Here is a 26,092-nt window from a genome sequence, read left to right as displayed (position 1 = left end):
AGCACTGTTTCCCTGGATCAGGAAACCCCGGGTCACAGGAGCAGCAATGCGGTACGCCCCACATCATGCCCACTTCTCCTGCATGTTGATGGGATCCACCAATGACATCGGTGGGGCAGGTGATGTCAGGAAGGCCTTCCTACCCGCATCCTGCAAGGTGGGCTCTGGGCAGTCGGAGCCAGAGAGTTCCCAGGTGTGCGGATAAGATAAGGCTGCAGATGCATGAGAATATTTTAATGTGAGTGTGTAAGCGCTAGTTTTACTGGGCCTGTCCCAATCCAAATTGTTTGCCTTACAAAATCCTGCCCTCCATAACATCAAAGCTGAACAACATTTATTCGACCCATCTAGTATGCTTTTTTGCCCATAACAGAAAGGTTCAAACCTTAATCAGCACTCGGCCTGGTCTTGATTCAAAATAACTATATGCCTATCCAATCCATGTTTAAATTCCCTCACTGTCTTAGCATACATAGTGCTGAGCCTCTGCTTCTTTATTTAGCATACATTGGAACATTAGGGTCCTGGTACCCAGAGCCCTCTTTGTGGGATGCAGGTTGGCGGTGCTGCTGATGTTGGTGAGCAGTCCTGTTGACTTGGTGGGCAGTCCTGTTGACTTGGTGGGCAGTCCTGTTGACATCACTGGGTGGTCCAGCTGGCAGCATGGGTGGGGCTAGCCACACGCCATTGTTGAAGTGGGCAGGTAGTGGGACATGCTGCAACACCGCTCCCATGACCCCAAGCTTCCCTGTAGTGACCCAGGGTACTGGAGAAGCTGCACTTTTGTGTGTTAGCCCCTTCCACTTCCATTTACCTACCACCCTCTAAGTAGGAAATAATATATTTGAACTAAAAGTAATTAATCCCTTTTATGATTTTGAAATAATTACTCATACACATCAATGTTGGGGACAATCAAAACTTTATTATATAATAAAAAAAAACATTGTATGGATAGGGGCAAGGGGACAGAGAAGGAGCTACCTCTGGACTCACAAAGAGTCATTCTTCAGCTCGGAGGAGAGGAAAACCCCCATTTTTAGGAGGAAACCTCTGGGGAACCATGGCTGGAAGAACTACCCTTCCCTCTGGGCACTAAGAGGTTAACTCTGACTACATTAAAACAAAAAAACAACAAACAAAAAAAATAATTATAAATTGTGTTCATCGATCATAAGATGTTGTATATATAATTAAAAAAAAAATAATTCACACGCTTCATGTGCTTCGCAGATCTCTTGCTGGAACGCTGACACTCTGCAAATCTCTTTGCCGGGTAGCCGACACTCTGCAGTTCGCTTTGCCAGGAAGACAGCTGTCTTGGGATGGCCCTTCAAAATTGCACTCGGTGGGGAAAATCAGTGTAATACCTGAAGCTTCAATTATGATGTCACAACGATAGCCGACAGAAGAGGTTCCATCCACCACGCAACACATTTAACCCTTCCACTGCCAGAGTACTGTATGCCACTCACAGCTTTATTTATATAAAAAAATGTGAACAACACAAGATGTCATCCTGCTCGTTATTTTTACATTTTCTTTACCCTGAAATGTTATTATTTAAAGGAAAAATTGTGCTGTAATTATTGAAACCATGAGTACTATTTTTCTTTTAATGTGAGGTGCTGTGATGCTTGACATATGAGAGAGGAGAAACTGAACCTGAAAGGACAGCCTCCGTATTGCCTAAAGTCTCTTTCCTTCCGTTTTGCATCCCTTTCTGTGCACCGTTACTAGACACACTGCAGTCTGTTTAACGCCCGATCCTACTCGGTACACTACTGAGCACTCACGACACCGAAGTGAAGCCCTCCGGCCACCAGGAGTCGCCAGATAAGGACACTCACCTCCTCCTGTTCTTCTGCTTCTCCCACCCCCGTTGCTATAGACCGGCAGTTTGTTTACTTCCGGTCGCAGATCCCTGACGGACGAGCGACCTTCCGCTGCTTTAGGCAAGCGGGCTGTCAATGAGTTTACACCAGTTGTCCGGCTGTCGGCACTGCACATATAAATCACTCTGTGTACCTCAGTAAATTACTGCGATGGCGGCCGGGGAGGAAGAGGATCTGGTACCCGGTGAGTGATGACATGTCCCACGCGTGCTTGCAGTGTGTATTTGTATTAAAAAAAACAGGCTAATCGCTTAAAATGAAGCCGTGGGTTTAAAAGGTTCAGGTATTCCACGGGGTTTACGATTTACTCTCCAATTCATCATTCTTTGGGATCCCTAATCGCTTCTTCCACCTAATATCAGTCCCTTCTCATGGACTTCATATTATGATGCATTGTACATCACACATTACTTCGTCACTCACCTGCACAGTGTACACAGAAGACACTATTTTTCCCATTTATTACACATTCGTGTCCTAAGGATTTGTTAACTTTATTGGCTTAATATTGATAAGGAATGACATTATGTATGATGCACACATCATGCTGTCATTCGTTCTCTGGCATACACACACACACACACACAATATATATATATATATATATATATATATAATATATATAATATAATATATATACCGTAATATAAGTGTATATATAGATGCACAGAGGATGCTGCCTAGTTTATTAGGTGTGTGTCAGTATAGCTACACATGGTTTGCAGTGATTTGTTCTAGGTACCTTCTTACCATTTGCCCGTCTTTCCTGGCATAAAACTCAGACTTTAATAAATTGTTGATCTCGTCTTAGATTAAGGATATCTTAATGCCCATCCCATTATCTTAATCATGCGTGGAAATTTTTCTTTTGCCTTGTTGTAGATGCATCACCTAACTTGTCTATATTCGGATATAAATGCAAACTTTTTATTAAATTATTTAGTATTTGTTTCATCTATAGCAAAGGACAGGTTGCTGGTATGCTCGGTAATTTATCCCCAGAACGCCAGTTAAATACTTTTCGCACCGGTGCTGTAACACATAACTCTTGGTTATAGCCCTGGCAATACTGTGTAGCTTCAGTGCATCCACTAAGAGACTCTAGTTCTATTTGTGAACAAAATAAAACTAAGAATCTAAATTAATGAATGGAAGTAATGTTTTTGCATTCTAAATGATGTTATACCTTTTTAACCAAAAAAAACCCAAACTTCAAAATGTGTAGTGCTATGGCTCAAAATTTAAAATATATATATTTTTAAATTTCTGTTAATTTTACTTGTAGTTAAGGAAAATAATAATTGAAAAAAAAACGTTCTTATGCCAGATGATGGGGTATAAAATTCCCTGATTTTAATTCAATCTGGGATCTTCAGATTATGTTACAAAGATTAAAGCTCTAAAATCGTTGTGTTTAATACCGTAATATAAGTGTATATATAGATGCACAGAGGATGCTGCCTAGTTTATTAGGTGTGTGTCAGTATAGCTACACATGGTTTGCAGTGATTTGTTCTAGGTACCTTCTTACCATTTGCCCGTCTTTCCTGGCATAAAACTCAGACTTTAATAAATTGTTGATCTCGTCTTAGATTAAGGATATCTTAATGCCCATCCCATTATCTTAATCATGCGTGGAAATTTTTCTTTTGCCTTGTTGTAGATGCATCACCTAACTTGTCTATATTCGGATATAAATGCAAACTTTTTATTAAATTATTTAGTATTTGTTTCATCTATAGCAAAGGACAGGTTGCTGGTATGCTCGGTAATTTATCCCCAGAACGCCAGTTAAATACTTTTCGCACCGGTGCTGTAACACATAACTCTTGGTTATAGCCCTGGCAATACTGTGTAGCTTCAGTGCATCCACTAAGAGACTCTAGTTCTATTTGTGAACAAAATAAAACTAAGAATCTAAATTAATGAATGGAAGTAATGTTTTTGCATTCTAAATGATGTTATACCTTTTTAACCAAAAAAAACCCAAACTTCAAAATGTGTAGTGCTATGGCTCAAAATTTAAAATATATATATTTTTAAATTTCTGTTAATTTTACTTGTAGTTAAGGAAAATAATAATTGAAAAAAAAACGTTCTTATGCCAGATGATGGGGTATAAAATTCCCTGATTTTAATTCAATCTGGGATCTTCAGATTATGTTACAAAGATTAAAGCTCTAAAATCGTCGTGTTTAGTCTCCATCTTCAATTAGTCCAGTCTATATGAACATTCTCTTATACACAAAAAAGTGAATCTGTTTAAATCACTGTAAATATACATACATATATATATATAAATATATAAGATATCCTTAATCTAAAACGATATGTTATATAGGGCTGCAACTAACGATTATTTTAATAATCGATTAGTTGGCTGATTATTTTGTCGATTAATCGATTAATCGGATAAAAAAAATACATTATTTTAAATTGAAGAAAAATTGCAATAAAAAACGTACAATTTACACTTTCATCTCTTTATTGCAATGGCCTCTCTCTATTCACCTTCTTATTTTACTGACATAATAATAAATGCTACAAGAACCCAAACACAGTGTTTCTCAAACTAGGTTTTAATACAAAGTTATTAGTAAATATTAATTCATATGTTAACTATTTTTCATATTTAATAAAAACTGAGAAAAAAGCCTTGTTTAAATTTTTTTTATTTACCAAACTGCCCCCAGTTATGCACATCTGACCCCCAGCTTGCCACTCTGCCCCCATATATGCCTTATACCTCTTATATGCCAGATTCCACTGTGCCCCCTGATATGCCACTGTGCCCCTGATATGCCTTATACTCCTTATATGCCAGTGATATGCAACTGAGCCCCCTGATATACCTTTTGCCCCAGATGTGTTTTATGCCCCCCTGATATGCCTAATATCGATATGTCTTATACCCCCTATATGCCACTGAGCCCCCTGATATACCTTTTACCCCCAGATATGTTTATGCCCCCCTGATATGCCTAATATCCATATGCCTTATACCCCCTATATGCCCTAAAAATTCATAATACCCCCCATACACCACTATAACTCACCCATACACCACTCTGGCTCTGCCCCCTCCCATACACCACTCTGGCTCCTCCCCCCTCTAATACTCCACTCTGCCTCCTCCCCCCTCCCATACATCACTTTGGCTCCTCCCCCTCCCATATTCCACTCTGGCTCCTCCCCCTCCCATACACCACTCTGCCTCCTCCCCCTCCCATACATCACTTTGCCTCCTCCCCCTCCCATACATCACTTTGCCTCCTCCCCCTCCCATACATCACTTTGCCTCCTCCCCCTTCCCATACTCCACTCTGCCTCCTCCCCCTCCCATACTCCACTCTGCCTCCTCCCCCTCCCCCCTCCCATACTCCACTCTGCCTCCTGTGAACCTCCGTTTCTGACAAGACACTAGGGAGCCGGGTAGAGAGGCAGAGTGGCGTATGAGAGGGGGAGGAGCCAGAGTGGTGTATTGGAGGGTGGCTCCCATACACCCCTCTGACTCCTCCCCACTCCCATACACCGCTCTGCCTCTCTACCCGGCACCGTTACTGACAGGCACTTTCCCTGCAGCTTCATAGAAGCCACAGTGTAAGTGAAGGGCAGTAACGGAAGATGATTCTCTGTCAGCCGGTGGGGGTCTGCATCGCACAGACAGACTCCGTTACTCATCTTCACTTACACTGAGGCTTCTATGAAGCTGCAGGGAAAGTGCCTGTCAGTAACAGTGCCGGGTAGCGAGGCAGAGCAGTGTATGGGAGGGGGGAGGAGGCAGATGGGAGGGGGAGAGAGACGGAAGTGAGAGACCGGCCGACAGTGAGGGGAATCCAGGTCTCCTGCAGCGTTACGGGGGATCTGGATTCCGGTGTTATAATCCGATCTCTGTTTGAGATCGGATTATTATAAGGAGAGGAGTTTTTCATAGCATTTGCTCTGAAAAAAACCTTTTTATAATCGATAAAAATCGATCCGATTAATCGATAATTATCGATTAGTTGTTTCAGCCCTAATGTTATATAATCTGTATATTACAAGAATTAGTGAAATTAGAATCCTGAAAAGCAATATGGTACATTGAGACTTGTACGGTATATTTAACTGTTTAGTTGATCCATACTTCTGACTTCTCTTTCAAACATCCAACAGCAAATAGTGGAGCGCATATACATGGGGGAACAAAAAAGAAAATACTAATAGTGTAATACGTAAAATAAACGATATATTAATGAGGTGTAAGATCGACTCACAAATGGGCTGGATATATGAAGCTCATCAAACGGACTCTGAATACACTTGATGTATAATAAGTCTTGAAAGCTGTAAAACCAAGGAGAACCAAGATGGTGCAATATCTTTAAGCCGCAAAACGAATAAATAAAAATTGCACTTACAAAGATGAAGTAGCACAACTCAAAGAGTAATGTGCACAAGCTAAATCAATTGGATACTCCGGTAGACAGCTATAAACTTCCAACTTTATTAGTCTCGACGCGTTTCGCCGATAGCACGTCGGCTTCTTCAGGAGACAATAAACAAATAATAAAATCAAACTCAATAAAACCAAATAAAATCAAAGTAAAATGTTATCGGAGTCCGTAGTCCATATTATATGGGTGCTTCCGGGTACGTCACAACGTTGTATCCGTAGAGGGCCGAGTCTCGTCGTTATCCCGTCTTTGTACGTCATGACGCCACTACGTCCCTGTACGTCTCCACAGGAACCCTCATTCGCCGTTATGATCTCCGTGGACGGCGAACACAGTCAATGTGCACTTGCAAGTCAAAGGAGGAAGAATACAGCCATAGCTCGCTTAGAGGTCCCGGGACGAAGCATACTTAAAACAGAACGGACATATTTCCCTTTTGCATCCCACAAATAAAAAAGACTTGAATAAGAAACATGCTCTGTGTGTCTTACTAACTGACAAAAGTATAAGTCTATATATATCTAAAATATAAGTTTATATAAATAGATCCATATGTGACATATACCAGTCTATAAAAATGGAGATAAGAGTAAGAGGAAGACTTAAAAAACTATAGACGGTACCACAAATAAGAGGATAATACACAATCTCAGGTAAGTGATATGTGAGAAAGTGCAAAAACTAATGTACTTATCATTATAAAGTGCATTATTTTATATATATAAGGTGCATTATTTATTAAAAGGTGCATTATTTATTGAAAGTGCATTGTTTTTTCTATTATGCAATGGACAATTCCATCATGAAAAGGAGTAGTTCATAACTAATAAATCATTCCAGGTAAGTAAATATAAAAAAGTGCAAATGCAAAGCTTATAAGCCAACATGATAAAGTGCATTACATCTCATTCAAATGTGTCTCAGTGCTTAAAATGTGGATTTTTTTTTTTATTCATTAATAAATGCTAGAATGTCCAGGTCAGTATTTAACCCCCCCCTTTTATGTGTCTGAAATTTAAAGATCCACTCTGTCTCTTTCTTCGCCAAAAGCTGTATCAAGTCTCCACCTCTCCAATGGGGTGCGGCAAGATCTATTCCTATCACCCTAAAATCAGCCAAGGAAAAATCCTTACAAGTGTTACAGTGTTTGGGAACACTGTGTTTTAGGCTATTGTTGCGTATACCCCCGAGGTGTTCGAGGCCTCTAACTTTCAGCTCCCTTGTGGTCCGTCCGATGTACTGGATCCCACAACTGCATTCTAAGAGGTAGATGACGTTCTTAGACCCAGTAGCGTACCTAGCGGGGGGGGGGCGGTCCGCATCGGGTGCCGCTCATCAGGGGGGTGCCAACTTGCCGGCACCCCTCCAGAGACGGACAGCAATGTCCGCCGCTGGAGGAGAAGGCTCGCAAGGGAGCGGTATCGGAGGTCTTTAACAGACCTCCGGGAGCCGGGGGTCTGTTAAAGACCTCCGATACTGCTCACTCGCGATCTGCGCGGCAACTGCTGCTGTGCGCCGGGGTTTGTTAGATCCCGGCGCACAACACTGAAGCCGCGCCCACCGCCGTCCGTGCCCTCTGAACCAGGAAGAAGACAGAAGAAGAGGAGCGAAGAGAAAGAAAAGGAGCTGACTGCTGTAAGAAGAAAAGAGGAAAGGTAGGAAATCATTCAGTTAGAGTGAGAGTGGATTGGTAAGTGTGGATTGGTAAGTGTGGATTGGTATGTGTGGAATCTGTGGATTGGTATGTGTATTGGTAAATGTGGATTGGTAAGTGTGAAATCTGTGGATTGGTAAACGTGGATTGGTATGTGTGGAATCTGTGGATTGGTATGTGTGGATTGGTATGTGTGGAATCTGTGGATTGGTAAGTGTGGGTTGGTATGTGTGGAATCTGTGGATTGGTATGTGTGGAATCTGTGGATTGGTATGTGTGGATTGGTAAGTGTGGATTGGTAAATGTGGATTGGTATGTGTGAATTGTTAAGTGTGGATTGGTATGTGTGGAATCTGTGGATTGGTAAGTGTGGATTGGTATGTGTGGAATCTGTGGATGGTAAGTGTGGATTGGTAAATGTGTGAGAGTGATGGGTGTTATGCTGTACCATTTCCAATGTCTTTTTCATTATATAATTATGCTCTAAAGTACATCGTAACTCCCATCACTCTCACACATTTACCAATCCACACTTACCAATCCACACTTACCATGCTGTTCCATACAGTGGCAGAGCTGGGAGACAGAGGCCTTGCACCCCCACACCATGACTCCTGAAAGGTAAGTGAACTTCAAAGGGGGGAGAGGGTAGATAGGGGGGGGTTAGGTCTCTGTTAGGTCTCTGTTAAAGACCTCCGATACCGCTCACTCGCGATCTGCGCGGCAACTGCTGCTGTGCGCCGGGGTTTGTTAGATCCCGGCGCACAACACTGAAGCCGCGCCCACCGCCGTCCGTGCCCTCTGAACCAGGAAGAAGACAGAAGAAGAGGAGCGAAGAGAAAGAAAAGGAGCTGACTGCTGTAAGAAGAAAAGAGGAAAGGTAGGAAATCATTCAGTTAGAGTGAGAGTGGATTGGTAAGTGTGGATTGGTAAATGTGGATTGGTATGTGTGGAATCTGTGGATTGGTATGTGTATTGGTAAATGTGGATTGGTAAGTGTGAAATCTGGATTGGTAAACGTGGATTGGTATGTGTGGAATCTGTGGATTGGTATGTGTGGAATCTGTGGATTGGTATGTGTGGATTGGTAAATGTGGATTGGTATGTGTGAATTGTTAAGTGTGGATTGGTAAGTGTGGATTGGTATGTGTGGTAAGTGTGGATTGGTATGTGTGGAATCTGTGGATTGGTATGTGTGGAATCTGTGGATTGGTATGTGTGGATTGGTATGTGTGGAATCTGTGGATTGGTGTGTGTGGTATGTGTGGGATCTGTGGATTGGTATGTGTGGAATCTGTGGATTGGTATGTGTGGCATCTGGAATGGTAAGTGTGGATTGGTAAATGTGTGAGAGTGATGGGTGTTATGCTGTACCATTTCCAATGTCTTTTTCATTATATAATTATGCACTCTCACACATTTACCAATCCACACTTACCAATCCACACTTACCATGCTGTTCCATACAGTGGCAGAGCTGGGAGACAGAGGCCTTGCACCCCCACACCAGGACTCCTGAAAGGTAAGTGAACTTCAAAGGGGGGAGAGGGTAGATAGTTAGGGGGGGTAGATAGGGAGAAGGGAGTGAGACGGGGGGATAGGGGGTAGATAGGGAGAAGGAAGTGAGAAGGGCTAGATAGGGCAGAAGGGGTGAGAATGTGTAGATAGGGAGAAAGGAAGGTAGCAAGAATATTGAAATAAAGAGTCAGAATGAGAGCGAATGGATTAATGTGTGGATGAATTGTGTGAATGAGCGAGAGATTTAAGGGATTTGTGAGAATGCATCAATGAATATGTGTAAATAATTTGTGTGAAAGAATAAATTATTGTGTGAATGAAAGTGAATTAGTGAGTGACTGTAAAAGTGTTTGTGTTAATCATAGGTGTATAGTTGATTTGTCAAAAAGGCAAAGATGGTATAAGCAGGGTGTTTATGGGACAAAGATGGCACAGGTAGCGTGTTTATGAGACAAAGATGGCGTACACTCGGCTGTTTGGGAACAATGCTGACTCATGCTGGGCTGTTTGGGGGCAAATATGGCACGTCCTATGTGTGTGTAATTTGGGTGCTGGTCAGGTTCTATGTGGGCAATGTGGACGCCGTTTTTTTTGGAGGGTTATTAAAGAAAGCACTATTATATGTTCAGTAAATGTTATTTAAACGTGTTTATTTTACTTATAAATTATTAATTTATTTTTTCAGATTTCTTGTTGTTTACAGTTTACAAATTGGTTCAATAAATATTCTTGCCAACATAATTTTGTAGATGTCTTTACATTTTGGGGGGGGGTGCCACTTACAGGATCCGCCCCGGGTGCCAAATACTCTAGCTACGCCCCTGCTTAGACCCACAGTGAATAAAATGCCTAATGTTATATTCTTTCTTGGTGATAGAGCATTTGAACTTAGTGATTTTTTTTATCTTGTTTTAAACACGTCCTACAAAGCTTGCATCTCCCGCATCTGTAAAACCCTGGATTTTTCTTTTTAAGAAAGGAGTTATCTTCCTTTATGGTTTCCGTCACTAGGGGCAGAACGCTCGGGGCCAGAATTGATTTCAAACTTTCAACCTTCTTATAAATTATATTCGGTTTTTCTGGGAGGTGATTTTTTAAGACGTTATCTTGGTGCAAAATAGGCCAGCATTTTTTTATTGCCTTTTTAATTTCAAACGCCTTATCATTATATTTTGTTAAGAGCGCAAAATCGAACGTTTTCTTAGATTTATGTTCCCTTTCTCCCAGAAAAAAATCCCTCTTTTTCTTTATTGTACAATCCAGGTGTTTTTGTAAAAGCTCTTTCTCTCTAATAATTTCTCTCTAAATTTATCCATTAATAATCCGCTTTGAGTTAAAAAAATCATTGTCCTTAGTGCAATTCCTGCGGATATGTGCGAATTGTCCTTTAGGGACATTCTGCAACCAGTGTGGGGGATGGCAGCTGGCGTAGTCAATATACCGTATTTGCTCGATTATAAGACGAGGTTTTTTTCAGAGCAAATGCTCTGAAAAATACCCCTTGTCTTCTAATCGGGGTCGTCTTCTAATCAGACCTCCAAATAGAGGTCTGATTAGGAGACTAAGATCCAGATCCCCCGCACCGCTGCAGGGGACCTGGATCCTCCTGTCTCACCCCCCCCATCACACACACACTTACCGGTGCTTCCTGCTGTGTTGCCGGGGCAGCGGGTTGACGTCCACGCGATCCGCGCAGACAACGTCCGCTGCAGCCGGAAGGAGGTGTGGCTAGCAGCGGGGGTTGTCTGCGTCCTTCGCGTAGACCTTCCCCGGCTGTCAGAGACCAGAGTTCCCCGCACCGGTGCGGGGAACTCTGATCTCTGACCCCTGACAGCCGGGGAAAGTATACGCGACGGACGCATACAAACCCCCGCTGCCAACTCCACCTCCTTGCGGCTGCAGCGGAAGGCGACGTCAACCCGCTACCCCGGCTGGAAGCACCGGTAAGAGAGGGCTGAGAGGGGAAAGAGGGGGGAGAGAGGGGGATGAGAGAGGGGAAGGGGGGGAGCGAGAGAGAGTGTGTGTGTGTGTGTGTGTGTTAAATGGGGGTATGTTAAATGGGGGTATAGGGTGTGTGTGTGTGTGTTAAATGGGGGCATAGGGCATTTCTGGAGTGGCGTTAAGGGGGCATTTAATAGAGCACTCTGCCTCCTGAAATGCCTTATACCTCCCTATATGCCATTCTGCCCCATAATATGCCTTTTAACCCCCTAAATGCCAGAGTGGCATATAGGGGTATAAGGCATTTCTGGAGGCAGAGTGCGCTATACAATGCCTTTTAACTCCCTTAATGCCACTCTGCCTCCTGAAATGCCTTATACCTCCCTATATGCCACTCTGCCCCATAATATGCATTTTAACCCCCTAAATGCCAGAATGGGATATAGGGGTATAAGGCATTTCTGGAGGCAGAGTGGCACATAGGGGGTCAAAAGGCATACCATGGGGCACAGTGGCATATAGAGGGTTAAAAGGCATATCATGGGCCACAGTGCCATATTGGGGTGGCAAGCCTGGGGGCAGATGTGCGTAACTGGGGGACAGGTTGGAAAATACAAGGAAATAAAAACAAAAAAAAATATTTTTCTCAATCATAGCTTTTATTAAAAAAATAGTTTACATGAATTAACATTTACTGGTAAAACTTTTTTCCTTTGGGGTCGTCTTATATTCAGGCTTTTTCTTTTTTTCCTAATTTAATATTCAGATTTTGGGGGGTCGTCTTATAATCAGGGTCGTCTTATAATCGAGCAAATACGGTAACTATTACCATCTGTTGGTTTAAGGAACGTTTTGGATTTTATCATGTCCTCCTCTATATAGAGTGTAAGATCTAGAAAATTAATTTCTTGAGGGTGAATGCATGATGAAAATTTTAAATTGTATTGGTTGTCATTTATAAAGTCTAAAAACTTATTGAGATCCTCTGGTGTCCCTTTCCATATAATCAGTACATCATCAATGTAGCGCCGCCAGAGGACCAGACCAGTCTATATGAACATTTTCTTATACACAAAAAAGTGAATTTGTTTAAATCACCGTAAATATACATACATATATATATATATATATAAAATATCCTTAATCTAAAACGATATGTTATATAATCTGTATATTACAAGAATTAGTGAAATTAGAATCCTGAAAAGCAATATGGTACATTGAGACTTGTACGGTATATTTAACTGTTTAGTTCATCCATACTTCTGACTTCTCTTTCAAACATGCCTATGGCTAGAAGAAAATGCACAATGTATTTAATTTTGTGATCACAGGTGCCATTCAAAGTAGCAATCTTTCTCATGGAGGACATAGATGTAATATTTGTACTTAAACTAATTAACGTCAATCTTGCTTGTGATAATCTACAACAGTGATGGCGAACCTATGACACGCCATTTGGGGTGACACGCGCAGGATTTCATGCGATTCATCCTCGGCTCCTGCACGGCCGCCGAGGATGAAAGAATCTGTGCTGGAGGAACGGGGGGGGGGGGCGGGACGTGCAGTAGCGTACCTGGGGGGGGGGCGGTCCGCACCGGGTGCCGCTCATCAGGGGGCACCCCTCCAGAGACGGACAGTAATGTCCGCCGCTGGAGGAGCAGGCTCGCAAGGGAGCGGTATCGGAGGTCTTTAACAGACCACCGGCTCCCTTGAGTGATTTTAAGCCGGTTCAAGGATCTCCCTTGAACCCGGCTTAAAATCACTCATGGGAGCCGGAGGTCTGTTAAAGACCTCCGATACCGCTCCCTTGCGATCCGCGCGGCAACAGCTGTTGTGCGCCGGGGTTTGTTGTCAGATCCCGGCGCACAACACTGAAGCCGCGCCCACCGCTGTCCGTGCCCTCTGAACCCCGTGCCCTCGGAAGAAGACAGAAGAACTGAAGAAGAAGAGGAGCGAAGAGCAGGAAAAGGAGCTGTAAGGAGAAAAGAGGAAAGGTAGGAAAGCATGCTCGATTTTTTGCCGATTTTTGACACACAACGCTAAAAAGGTTGCCCATCACTGATCTACAATCATCTGCCTCTAACTCATACCGGACCCATTCATAAATCAAAAGCATCTTGCTTAATTATATATTATTACACCTTCACAGTGTAATATGGAAATAATTTCATATAGTGCCTATTTCAGGGAATGTTCTAATACTTATATGACTGTAATTACACACCATTTGTACCAGCGTTACAAAAAACCAGCTCTATAAAAACAGATGGTTTCATCTAGTTTCCGTAATTGTTTTGACATGAATTTATGTAACTATGCTTGTAACTAATGCTTCTAGAGTGTTTATTTATTTATTTATTTTTTTACTTAGACCAAACATATTTTAGTCGATTGCCGGTAGGGGATTTCTCATGAATGATCCACAAAATCACATCTCATTATCTGATATTTATGCGTATCTGCTTCCTCTGCTGAAAATATCACATTGCAAGACCTTACGGCAACCATTTCATGATCTGAAGGAGAGTGACTATTAGTTTACAACATCAGTAATGAGACCCTAGAGATTGAGGAACGGTGGTGGAATGGGTCAGAATATAATGCCGAGGGATGTCTTAATCTAGCTTTTTTTCTACAAATATTTCCTTTAGCCACTAGCTCAAATGTTCTGTCCGTTCATGTGTCCAGCTCACAGTAATCTCCCAAACAAAATTACAGGTATGCACAATGCAGTCTATTTTCCTGCTGTGTTATTACTTATTTGTATTATTACTGGAGCCTGATATTGTGCATTATATGCATTGCTATTTTACACCCAACTGGTGCTTTTGCTTCCAGTATGTTATGGTTGATATGCCTGCTTGACTGGAGGTGACTCAATTATGTGTCTCTTTAAATAATGAGAAGTCAAGGTTTCCATGAGGACCGGTATTGGAGAATCTGAGGACAGCTGATTTAGAAAGTTCCCAGGTATGCTCATGTAGTGCACCCTGTGCAACCAGCAGGATAAGGGGCAGGGGCTGGCCCGAGTAATGGCTGCTCGCACTGTGTGCTAATGGAAAGTCTTTGGACAAGGTAAGGCTGTGGAGGATGTTTTCACGTGAGTATGTATTTGTAAGTGGGTCCAAAGGACCGAATAGAAGAGGAATTGTGAAGTTTTAGTTATACCCACTGTAAAAAGAGTAATTAACCATTTCACTGGCTGAGTGCTCAATAATTCTGGTAAACAAATGTTACATCTATGTATCACATTAGAGATACAGCATTTAAATATCCTTAAGGAACCCAAGAAAAAGTGGTAGAATATTTTGTTAAGAATAGCCAAAATGTGTGGTACCTGGACAGCAAAGATGATGGGGGAAAAGATTGCTCAGAGCAATGTTAATATTAACAGAATGAATGAAAAAAAAGCAATAGCATACACCCTTGGTCTTTTTATGAGGGTCAATGGCTCTTTAGGAACCAAACCCATTGGTTCACCTTTCTTTCTTAGATGCCCACTTTTCTATGAGCTCAGAATCATTGGTTTCCCTAAGGAAAGTCTCCAGACGAGCATATCTGGGAACTCTCTGGGTTTCATCTGGAGACTTGGGGTGAAGCACTGTTTCCCTGGATCAGGAAACCCCGGGTCACAGGAGCAGCAATGCGGTACGCCCCACATCATGCCCACTTCTCCTGCATGTTGATGGGATCCACCAATGACATCGGTGGGGCAGGTGATGTCAGGAAGGCCTTCCTACCCGCATCCTGCAAGGTGGGCTCTGGGCAGTCGGAGCCAGAGAGTTCCCAGGTGTGCGGATAAGATAAGGCTGCAGATGCATGAGAATATTTTAATGTGAGTGTGTAAGCGCTAGTTTTACTGGGCCTGTCCCAATCCAAATTGTTTGCCTTACAAAATCCTGCCCTCCATAACATCAAAGCTGAACAACATTTATTCGACCCATCTAGTATGCTTTTTTGCCCATAACAGAAAGGTTCAAACCTTAATCAGCACTCGGCCTGGTCTTGATTCAAAATAACTATATGCCTATCCAATCCATGTTTAAATTCCCTCACTGTCTTAGCATACATAGTGCTGAGCCTCTGCTTCTTTATTTAGCATACATTGGAACATTAGGGTCCTGGTACCCAGAGCCCTCTTTGTGGGATGCAGGTTGGCGGTGCTGCTGATGTTGGTGAGCAGTCCTGTTGACTTGGTGGGCAGTCCTGTTGACTTGGTGGGCAGTCCTGTTGACATCACTGGGTGGTCCAGCTGGCAGCATGGGTGGGGCTAGCCACACGCCATTGTTGAAGTGGGCAGGTAGTGGGACATGCTGCAACACCGCTCCCATGACCCCAAGCTTCCCTGTAGTGACCCAGGGTACTGGAGAAGCTGCACTTTTGTGTGTTAGCCCCTTCCACTTCCATTTACCTACCACCCTCTAAGTAGGAAATAATATATTTGAACTAAAAGTAATTAATCCCTTTTATGATTTTGAAATAATTACTCATACACATCAATGTTGGGGACAATCAAAACTTTATTATATAATAAAAAAAAACATTGTATGGATAGGGGCAAGGGGACAGAGAAGGAGCTACCTCTGGACTCACAAAGAGTCATTCTTCAGCTCGGAGGAGAGGAAAACCCCCATTTTTAGGAGGAAACCTCTGGGGAACCATGGCTGGAAGAACTACCCTTCCCTCTGGGCACTAAGAGGTTAACTCTGACTACATTAAAACAAAAAAACAACAAACAAAAAAAATAATTATCATCGATCATAAGATGTTGTATATATAATTAAAAAAAAAATAATTCACACGCTTCATGTGCTTCGCAGATCTCTTGCTGGAACGCTGACACTCTGCAAATCTCTTTGCCGGGTAGCCGACACTCTGCAGTTCGCTTTGCCAGGAAGACAGCTGTCTTGGGATGGACCTTCAAAATGGCACTCGGTGGGGAAAACCAGTGTATTACCTGAAGCTTCAATTATGATGTCACAACGATAGCCGACAGAAGAGGTTCCATCCACCACGCAACACGTTTAACCCTTCCACTGCCAGAGTACTGTATGCCACTCACAGCTTTATTTATATAAAAAAAATGTGAACAACACAAGATGTCATCCTGCTCGTTATTTTTACATTTTCTTTCCCTGAAATGTTATTATTTAAAGGAAAAATTGTGCTGTAATTATTGAAACCATGAGTACTATTTTTCTTTTAATGTGAGGTGCTGTGATGCTTGACATATGAGAGAGGAGAAACTGAACCTGAAAGGACAGCCTCCGTATTGCCTAAAGTCTCTTTCCTTCCGTTTTGCATCCCTTTCTGTGCACCGTTACTAGACACACTGCAGTCTGTTTAACGCCCGATCCTACTCGGTACACTACTGAGCACTCACGACACCGAAGTGAAGCCCTCCGGCCACCAGGTGTCGCCAGATAAGGACACTCACCTCCTCCTGTTCTTCTGCTTCTCCCACCCCCGTTGCTATAGACCGGCAGTTTGTTTACTTCCGGTCGCAGATCCCTGACGGACGAGCGACCTTCCGCTGCTTTAGGCAAGCGGGCTGTCAATGAGTTTACACCAGTTGTCCGGCTGTCGGCACTGCACATATAAATCACTCTGTGTACCTCAGTAAATTACTGCGATGGCGGCCGGGGAGGAAGAGGATCTGGTACCCGGTGAGTGATGACATGTCCCACGCGTGCTTGCAGTGTGTATTTGTATTAAAAAAACAGGCTAATCGCTTAAAATGAAGCCGTGGGTTTAAAAGGTTCAGGTATTCCACGGGGTTTACGATTTACTCTCCAATTCATCATTCTTTGGGATCCCTAATCGCTTCTTCCACCTAATATCAGTCCCTTCTCATGGACTTCATATTATGATGCATTGTACATCACACATTACTTCGTCACTCACCTGCACAGTGTACACAGAAGACACTATTTTTCCCATTTATTACACATTCGTGTCCTAAGGATTTGTTAACTTTATTGGCTTAATATTGATAAGGAATGACATTATGTATGATGCACACATCATGCTGTCATTCGTTCTCTGGCATACACACACACACACACACACACAATATATATATATATATATATATATATATATATAATATATATAATATATATAATATAAGTGTATATATAGATGCACAGAGGATGCTGCCTAGTTTATTAGGTGTGTGTCAGTATAGCTACACATGGTTTGCAGTGATTTGTTCTAGGTACCTTCTTACCATTTGCCCGTCTTTCCTGGCATAAAACTCAGACTTTAATAAATTGTTGATCTCGTCTTAGATTAAGGATATCTTAATGCCCATCCCATTATCTTAATCATGCGTGGAAATTTTTCTTTTGCCTTGTTGTAGACGCATCACCTAACTTGTCTATATTCGGATATAAATGCAAACTTTTTATTAAATTATTTAGTATTTGTTTCATCTATAGCAAAGGACAGGTTGCTGGTATGCTCGGTAATTTATCCCCAGAACGCCAGTTAAATACTTTTCGCACCGGTGCTTTAACACATAACTCTTGGTTATAGCCCTGGCAATACTGTGTAGCTTCAGTGCATCCACTAAGAGACTCTAGTTCTATTTGTGAACAAAATAAAACTAAGAATCTAAATTAATGAATGGAAGTAATGTTTTTGCATTCTAAATGATGTTATACCTTTTTAACCAAAAAAAACCCAAACTTCAAAATGTGTAGTGCTATGGCTCAAAATTTAAAATATACCGTATTGGCTCGGATATAGGCCGCCCCCGTATATAGGCCGCACCCTAAAAGTTTGGTGCTTTTTTAAAGAAAAAGTTTTTTTTCTTTAAAAAAGCACCAAAAAAACATGCTGCCACTCTGTCCCCCCCCCGAGATACGCTGCCACTGTCCTCCCTCCCCGAGATACGCTGCCGCTGTCCTCCCTCCCCGCGATACGCTGCCGCTGCCGCTGTCCTCCCTCCCCGCGATACGCTGCCGCTGTCCTCCCTCCCCGAGATCCGCTGCCGCTGTCCTCCCTCCCCGCGATACGCTGCCGCTGTCCTCCCTCCCCGCGATACGCTGCCGCTGTCCTCCCTCCCCGCGATACGCTGCCGCTGTCCTCCCTCCCCGCGATACGCTGCCGCTGTCCTCCCTCCCCGCGATACGCTGCCGCTGTCCTCCCTCCCCGCGATACGCTGCCGCTGTCCTCCTCTGCCCCCCCTCCCCCTCGACTTACCGGAGCAGACTCCCGGGTGTCTTGCGGGGCCGGCGAGGGACATCTACGCAATACGCGTATGCAACTTCCGGTACCGGAAGTTGCATGCGCGTATTGCGTAAATGTCTCCCGCCGGCCCCGCAAGACACCCGGGAGTCTGCTCCGGTAAGTCGGGGGTGGGCAGAGGTAAAACGCTTAGATAACCTCCCGTGCCGGCACCCCCCCCCCGTGGGAAGTGCTGGCAGGGGAGGCTGTCTGAGCGTATCGGGGAGAAGGATGCAGGTCCCCTGCACCGCTGCGGGGGATCTGTATCCTAACCCCGCTGCCTGCCCGGCGCCCGGGACTGCATGTCCCGGGCGTCGGGCGCTAGAGCCCGAATATAGGCCGCACCCCCACTTTAAAAACTTAAAGTGGGGGAAAAAAGTGCGGCCTATATTCGAGCCAATACGGTATATATTTTTAAATTTCTGTTAATTTTACTTGTAGTTAAGGAAAATAATAATTGAAAAAAAAACGTTCTTATGCCAGATGATGGGGTATAAAATTCCCTGATTTTAATTCAATCTGGGATCTTCAGATTATGTTACAAAGATTAAAGCTCTAAAATCGTCGTGTTTAGTCTCCATCTTCAATTAGTCCAGTCTATATGAACATTCTCTTATACACAAAAAAGTGAATCTGTTTAAATCACTGTAAATATACATACATATATATATATAAATATATAAGATATCCTTAATCTAAAACGATATGTTATATAGGGCTGCAACTAACGATTATTTTAATAATCGATTAGTTGGCTGATTATTTTGTCGATTAATCGATTAATCGGATAAAAAAAATACATTATTTTAAATTGAAGAAAAATTGCAATAAAAAACGTACAATTTACACTTTCATCTCTTTATTGCAATAGCCTCTCTCTATTCACCTTCTTATTTTACTGACATAATAATAAATGCTACAAGAACCCAAACATAGTGTTTCTCAAACTAGGTTTTAATACAAAGTTATTAGTAAATATTAATTCATATGTTAACTATTTTTCATATTTAATAAAAACTGAGAAAAAAGCCTTGTTTAAATTTTTTATTTACCAAACTGCCCCCAGTTATGCACATCTGACCCCCAGCTTGCCACTCTGCCCCCATATATGCCTTATACCTCTTATATGCCAGATTCCACTGTGCCCCCTGATATGCCACTGTGCCCCTGATATGCCTTATACTCCTTATATGCCAGTGATATGCAACTGAGCCCCCTGATATACCTTTTGCCCCAGATGTGTTTTATGCCCCCCTGATATGCCTAATATCGATATGTCTTATACCCCCTATATGCCACTGAGCCCCCTGATATACCTTTTACCCCAGATATGTTTATGCCCCCCTGATATGCCTAATATCCATATGCCTTATACCCCCTATATGCCCTAAAAATTCATAATACCCCCCATACACCACTATAACTCACCCATACACCACTCTGGCTCTGCCCCCTCCCATACACCACTCTGGCTCCTCCCCCCTCTAATACTCCACTCTGCCTCCTCCCCCCTCCCATACATCACTTTGGCTCCTCCCCTCCCATGCATCACTTTGCCTCCTCCCCCTCCCATATTCCACTCTGGCTCCTCCCCCTCCCATACACCACTCTGCCTCCTCCCCCTCCCATACATCACTTTGCCTCCTCCCCCTCCCATACATCACTTTGCCTCCTCCCCCTCCCATACATCACTTTGCCTCCTCCCCCTTCCCATACTCCACTCTGCCTCCTCCCCCTCCCATACTCCACTCTGCCTCCTCCCCCCTCCCATACTCCACTCTGCCTCCTGTGAACCTCCGTTTCTGACAAGACACTAGGGAGCCGGGTAGAGAGGCAGAGTGGCGTATGAGAGGGGGAGGAGCCAGAGTGGTGTATTGGAGGGTGGCTCCCATACACCCCTCTGACTCCTCCCCACTCCCATACACCGCTCTGCCTCTCTACCCGGCACCGTTACTGACAGGCACTTTCCCTGCAGCTTCATAGAAGCCACAGTGTAATTGAAGGGCAGTAACGGAGTCTGTCTGTGCGATGCAGACCCTCACCGGCTGTCAGAGAGGATGATTCTCTGTCAGCCGGTGGGGGTCTGCATCGCACAGACAGACTCCGTTACTCACCTTCACTTACACTGAGGCTTCTATGAAGCTGCAGGGAAAGTGCCTGTCAGTAACAGTGCCGGGTAGAGAGGCAGAGCAGTGTATGGGAGGGGGGAGGAGGCAGATGGGAGGGGGAGAGAGACGGAAGTGAGAGACCGGCCGACAGTGAGGGGAATCCAGGTCTCCTGCAGCGTTACGGGGGATCTGGATTCCGGTGTTATAATCCGATCTCTGTTTGAGATCGGATTATTATAAGGAGAGGAGTTTTTCATAGCATTTGCTCTGAAAAAAACCTTTTTATAATCGATAAAAATCGATCCGATTAATCGATAATTATCGATTAGTTGTTTCAGCCCTAATGTTATATAATCTGTATATTACAAGAATTAGTGAAATTAGAATCCTGAAAAGCAATATGGTACATTGAGACTTGTACGGTATATTTAACTGTTTAGTTGATCCATACTTCTGACTTCTCTTTCAAACATCCAACAGCAAATAGTGGAGCGCATATACATGGGGGAACAAAAAAGAAAATACTAATAGTGTAATACGTAAAATAAACGATATATTAATGAGGTGTAAGATCGACTCACAAATGGGCTGGATATATGAAGCTCATCAAACGGACTCTGAATACACTTGATGTATAATAAGTCTTGAAAGCTGTAAAACCAAGGAGAACCAAGATGGTGCAATATCTTTAAGCCGCAAAACGAATAAATAAAAATTGCACTTACAAAGATGAAGTAGCACAACTCAAAGAGTAATGTGCACAAGCTAAATCAATTGGATACTCCGGTAGACAGCTATAAACTTCCAACTTTATTAGTCTCGACGCGTTTCGCCGATAGCACGTCGGCTTCTTCAGGAGACAATAAACAAATAATAAAATCAAACTCAATAAAACCAAATAAAATCAAAGTAAAATGTTATTGGAGTCCGTAGTCCATATTATATGGGTGCTTCCGGGTACGTCACAACGTTGTATCCGTAGAGGGCCGAGTCTCGTCGTTATCCCGTCTTTGTACGTCATGACGCCACTACGTCCCTGTACGTCTCCACAGGAACCCTCATTCGCCGTTATGATCTCCGTGGACGGCGAACACAGTCAATGTGCACTTGCAAGTCAAAGGAGGAAGAATACAGCCATAGCTCGCTTAGAGGTCCCGGGACGAAGCATACTTAAAACAGAACAGACATATTTCCCTTTTGCATCCCACAAATAAAAAAGACTTGAATAAGAAACATGCTCTGTGTGTCTTACTAACTGACAAAAGTATAAGTCTATATATATCTAAAATATAAGTTTATATAAATAGATCCATATGTGACATATACCAGTCTATAAAAATGGAGATAAGAGTAAGAGGAAGAATTAAAAAACTATAGACGGTACCACAAATAAGAGGATAATACACAATCTCAGGTAAGTGATATGTGAGAAAGTGCAAAAACTAATGTACTTATCATTATAAAGTGCATTATTTTATATATATAAGGTGCATTATTTATTAAAAGGTGCATTATTTATTGAAAGTGCATTGTTTTTTCTATTATGCAATGGACAATTCCATCATGAAAAGGAGTAGTTCATAACTAATAAATCATTCCAGGTAAGTAAATATAAAAAAGTGCAAATGCAAAGCTTATAAGCCAACATGATAAAGTGCATTACATCTCATTCAAATGTGTCTCAGTGCTTAAAATGTGGATTTTTTTTTTTATTCATTAATAAATGCTAGAATGTCCAGGTCAGTATTTAACCCCCCCCCTTTTATGTGTCTGAAATTTAAAGATCCACTCTGTCTCTTTCTTCATCAAAAGCTGTATCAAGTCTCCACCTCTCCAATGGGGTGCGGCAAGATCTATTCCTATCACCCTAAAATCAGCCAAGGAAAAATCCTTACAAGTGTTACAGTGTTTGGGAACACTGTGTTTTAGGCTATTGTTGCGTATACCCCCGAGGTGTTCGAGGCCTCTAACTTTCAGCTCCCTTGTGGTCCGTCCGATGTACTGGATCCCACAACTGCATTCTAAGAGGTAGATGACGTTCTTAGACCCAGTAGCGTACCTAGCGGGGGGGGGGCGGTCCGCATCGGGTGCCGCTCATCAGGGGGGTGCCAACTTGCCGGCACCCCTCCAGAGACGGACAGCAATGTCCGCCGCTGGAGGAGAAGGCTCGCAAGGGAGCGGTATCGGAGGTCTTTAACAGACCTCCGGGAGCCGGGGGTCTGTTAAAGACCTCCGATACTGCTCACTCGCGATCTGCGCGGCAACTGCTGCTGTGCGCCGGGGTTTGTTAGATCCCGGCGCACAACACTGAAGCCGCGCCCACCGCCGTCCGTGCCCTCTGAACCAGGAAGAAGACAGAAGAAGAGGAGCGAAGAGAAAGAAAAGGAGCTGACTGCTGTAAGAAGAAAAGAGGAAAGGTAGGAAATCATTCAGTTAGAGTGAGAGTGGATTGGTAAGTGTGGATTGGTAAGTGTGGATTGGTAAGTGTGGAATCTGTGGATTGGTATGTGTATTGGTAAATGTGGATTGGTAAACGTGGATTGGTATGTGTGGAATCTGTGGATTGGTATGTGTGGATTGGTATGTGTGGAATCTGTGGATTGGTAAGTGTGGGTTGGTATGTGTGGAATCTGTGGATTGGTATGTGTGGAATCTGTGGATTGGTATGTGTGGATTGGTAAGTGTGGATTGGTAAATGTGGATTGGTATGTGTGAATTGTTAAGTGTGGATTGGTATGTGTGGAATCTGTGGATTGGTAAGTGTGGATTGGTATGTGTGGAATCTGTGGATGGTAAGTGTGGATTGGTAAATGTGTGAGAGTGATGGGTGTTATGCTGTACCATTTCCAATGTCTTTTTCATTATATAATTATGCTCTAAAGTACATCGTAACTCCCATCACTCTCACACATTTACCAATCCACACTTACCAATCCACACTTACCATGCTGTTCCATACAGTGGCAGAGCTGGGAGACAGAGGCCTTGCACCCCCACACCATGACTCCTGAAAGGTAAGTGAACTTCAAAGGGGGGAGAGGGTAGATAGTTAGGGGGGGGTTAGGTCTCTGTTACGTCTCTGTTAAAGACCTCCGATACCGCTCACTCGCGATCTGCGCGGCAACTGCTGCTGTGCGCCGGGGTTTGTTAGATCCCGGCGCACAACACTGAAGCCGCGCCCACCGCCGTCCGTGCCCTCTGAACCAGGAAGAAGACAGAAGAAGAGGAGCGAAGAGAAAGAAAAGGAGCTGACTGCTGTAAGAAGAAAAGAGGAAAGGTAGGAAATCATTCAGTTAGAGTGAGAGTGGATTGGTAAGTGTGGATTGGTAAATGTGGATTGGTATGTGTGGAATCTGTGGATTGGTATGTGTATTGGTAAATGTGGATTGGTAAGTGTGAAATCTGGATTGGTAAACGTGGATTGGTATGTGTGGAATCTGTGGATTGGTATGTGTGGAATCTGTGGATTGGTATGTGTGGATTGGTAAATGTGGATTGGTAAATGTGGATTGGTATGTGTGAATTGTTAAGTGTGGATTGGTATGTGTGGAATCTGGATTGGTAAGTGTGGATTGGTAAGTGTGGATTGGTATGTGTGGTAAGTGTGGATTGGTATGTGTGGATTGGTAAGTGTGGATTGGTAAATGTGGATTGGTATGTGTGAATTGTTAAGTGTGGATTGGTATGTGTGGAATCTGGATTGGTAAGTGTGGATTGGTAAGTGTGGATTGGTATGTGTGGTAAGTGTGGATTGGTATGTGTGGAATCTGTGGATTGGTATGTGTGGAATCTGTGGATTGGTGTGTGTGGTATGTGTGGGATCTGTGGATTGGTATGTGTGGAATCTGTGGATTGGTATGTGTGGCATCTGGAATGGTAAGTGTGGATTGGTAAATGTGTGAGAGTGATGGGTGTTATGCTGTACCATTTCCAATGTCTTTTTCATTATATAATTATGCACTCTCACACATTTACCAATCCACACTTACCATGCTGTTCCATACAGTGGCAGAGCTGGGAGACAGAGGCCTTGCACCCCCACACCAGGACTCCTGAAAGGTAAGTGAACTTCAAAGGGGGGAGAGGGTAGATAGTTAGGGGGGGTAGATAGGGAGAAGGGAGTGAGACGGGGGGGGATAGGGGGTAGATAGGGAGAAGGAAGTGAGAAGGGCTAGATAGGGCAGAAGGGGTGAGAATGTGTAGATAGGGAGAAAGGAAGGTAGCAAGAATATTGAAATAAAGAGTCAGAATGAGAGCGAATGGATTAATGTGTGGATGAATTGTGTGAATGAGCGAGAGATTTAAGGGATTTGTGAGAATGCATCAATGAATATGTGTAAATAATTTGTGTGAAAGAATAAATTATTGTGTGAATGAAAGTGAATTAGTGAGTGACTGTAAAAGTGTTTGTGTTAATCATAGGTGTATAGTTGATTTGTCAAAAAGGCAAAGATGGTATAAGCAGGGTGTTTATGGGACAAAGATGGCACAGGTAGCGTGTTTATGAGACAAAGATGGCGTACACTCGGCTGTTTGGGAACAATGCTGACTCATGCTGGGCTGTTTGGGGGCAAATATGGCACGTCCTATGTGTGTGTAATTTGGGTGCTGGTCAGGTTCTATGTGGGCAATGTGGACGCCGTTTTTTTTGGAGGGTTATTAAAGAAAGCACTATTATATGTTCAGTAAATGTTATTTAAACGTGTTTATTTTACTTATAAATTATTAATTTATTTTTTCAGATTTCTTGTTGTTTACAGTTTACAAATTGGTTCAATAAATATTCTTGCCAACATAATTTTGTAGATGTCTTTACATTTTGGGGGGGGGTGCCACTTACAGGATCCGCCCCGGGTGCCAAATACTCTAGCTACGCCCCTGCTTAGACCCACAGTGAATAAAATGCCTAATGTTATATTCTTTCTTGGTGATAGAGCATTTGAACTTAGTGATTTTTTTATCTTGTTTTAAACACGTCCTACAAAGCTTGCATCTCCCGCATCTGTAAAACCCTGGATTTTTCTTTTTAAGAAAGGAGTTATCTTCCTTTATGGTTTCCGTCACTAGGGGCAGAACGCTCGGGGCCAGAATTGATTTCAAACTTTCAACCTTCTTATAAATTATATTCGTTTTTTCTGGGAGGTGATTTTTTAAGACGTTATCTTGGTGCAAAATAGGCCAGCATTTTTTTATTGCCTTTTTAATTTCAAACGCCTTATCATTATATTTTGTTAAGAGCGCAAAATCGAACGTTTTCTTAGATTTATGTTCCCTTTCTCCCAGAAAAAAATCCCTCTTTTTCTTTAT

General features: G+C 42.9%; 1 long non-coding RNA gene across 1 annotated transcript; it reads left to right on the top strand.

The window, feature by feature from the left end:
• Positions 1-1,982: 1,982 nt before the first annotated feature.
• Positions 1,983-6,803, top strand: LOC128474992 (uncharacterized). Its single transcript, XR_008346422.1, has 2 exons — positions 1,983-2,079; positions 6,623-6,803. It is a non-coding gene; the product is annotated as an uncharacterized LOC128474992 (long non-coding RNA).
• The last annotated feature ends 19,289 nt before the right edge of the window (positions 6,804-26,092 follow it).

Source organism: Spea bombifrons, chromosome 2, assembly GCF_027358695.1.
Source record: "Spea bombifrons isolate aSpeBom1 chromosome 2, aSpeBom1.2.pri, whole genome shotgun sequence".
In the NCBI taxonomy this organism is placed as follows: domain Eukaryota; kingdom Metazoa; phylum Chordata; class Amphibia; order Anura; family Pelobatidae; genus Spea; species Spea bombifrons.
This window is presented reverse-complemented; position numbering and strand designations above follow the sequence as displayed.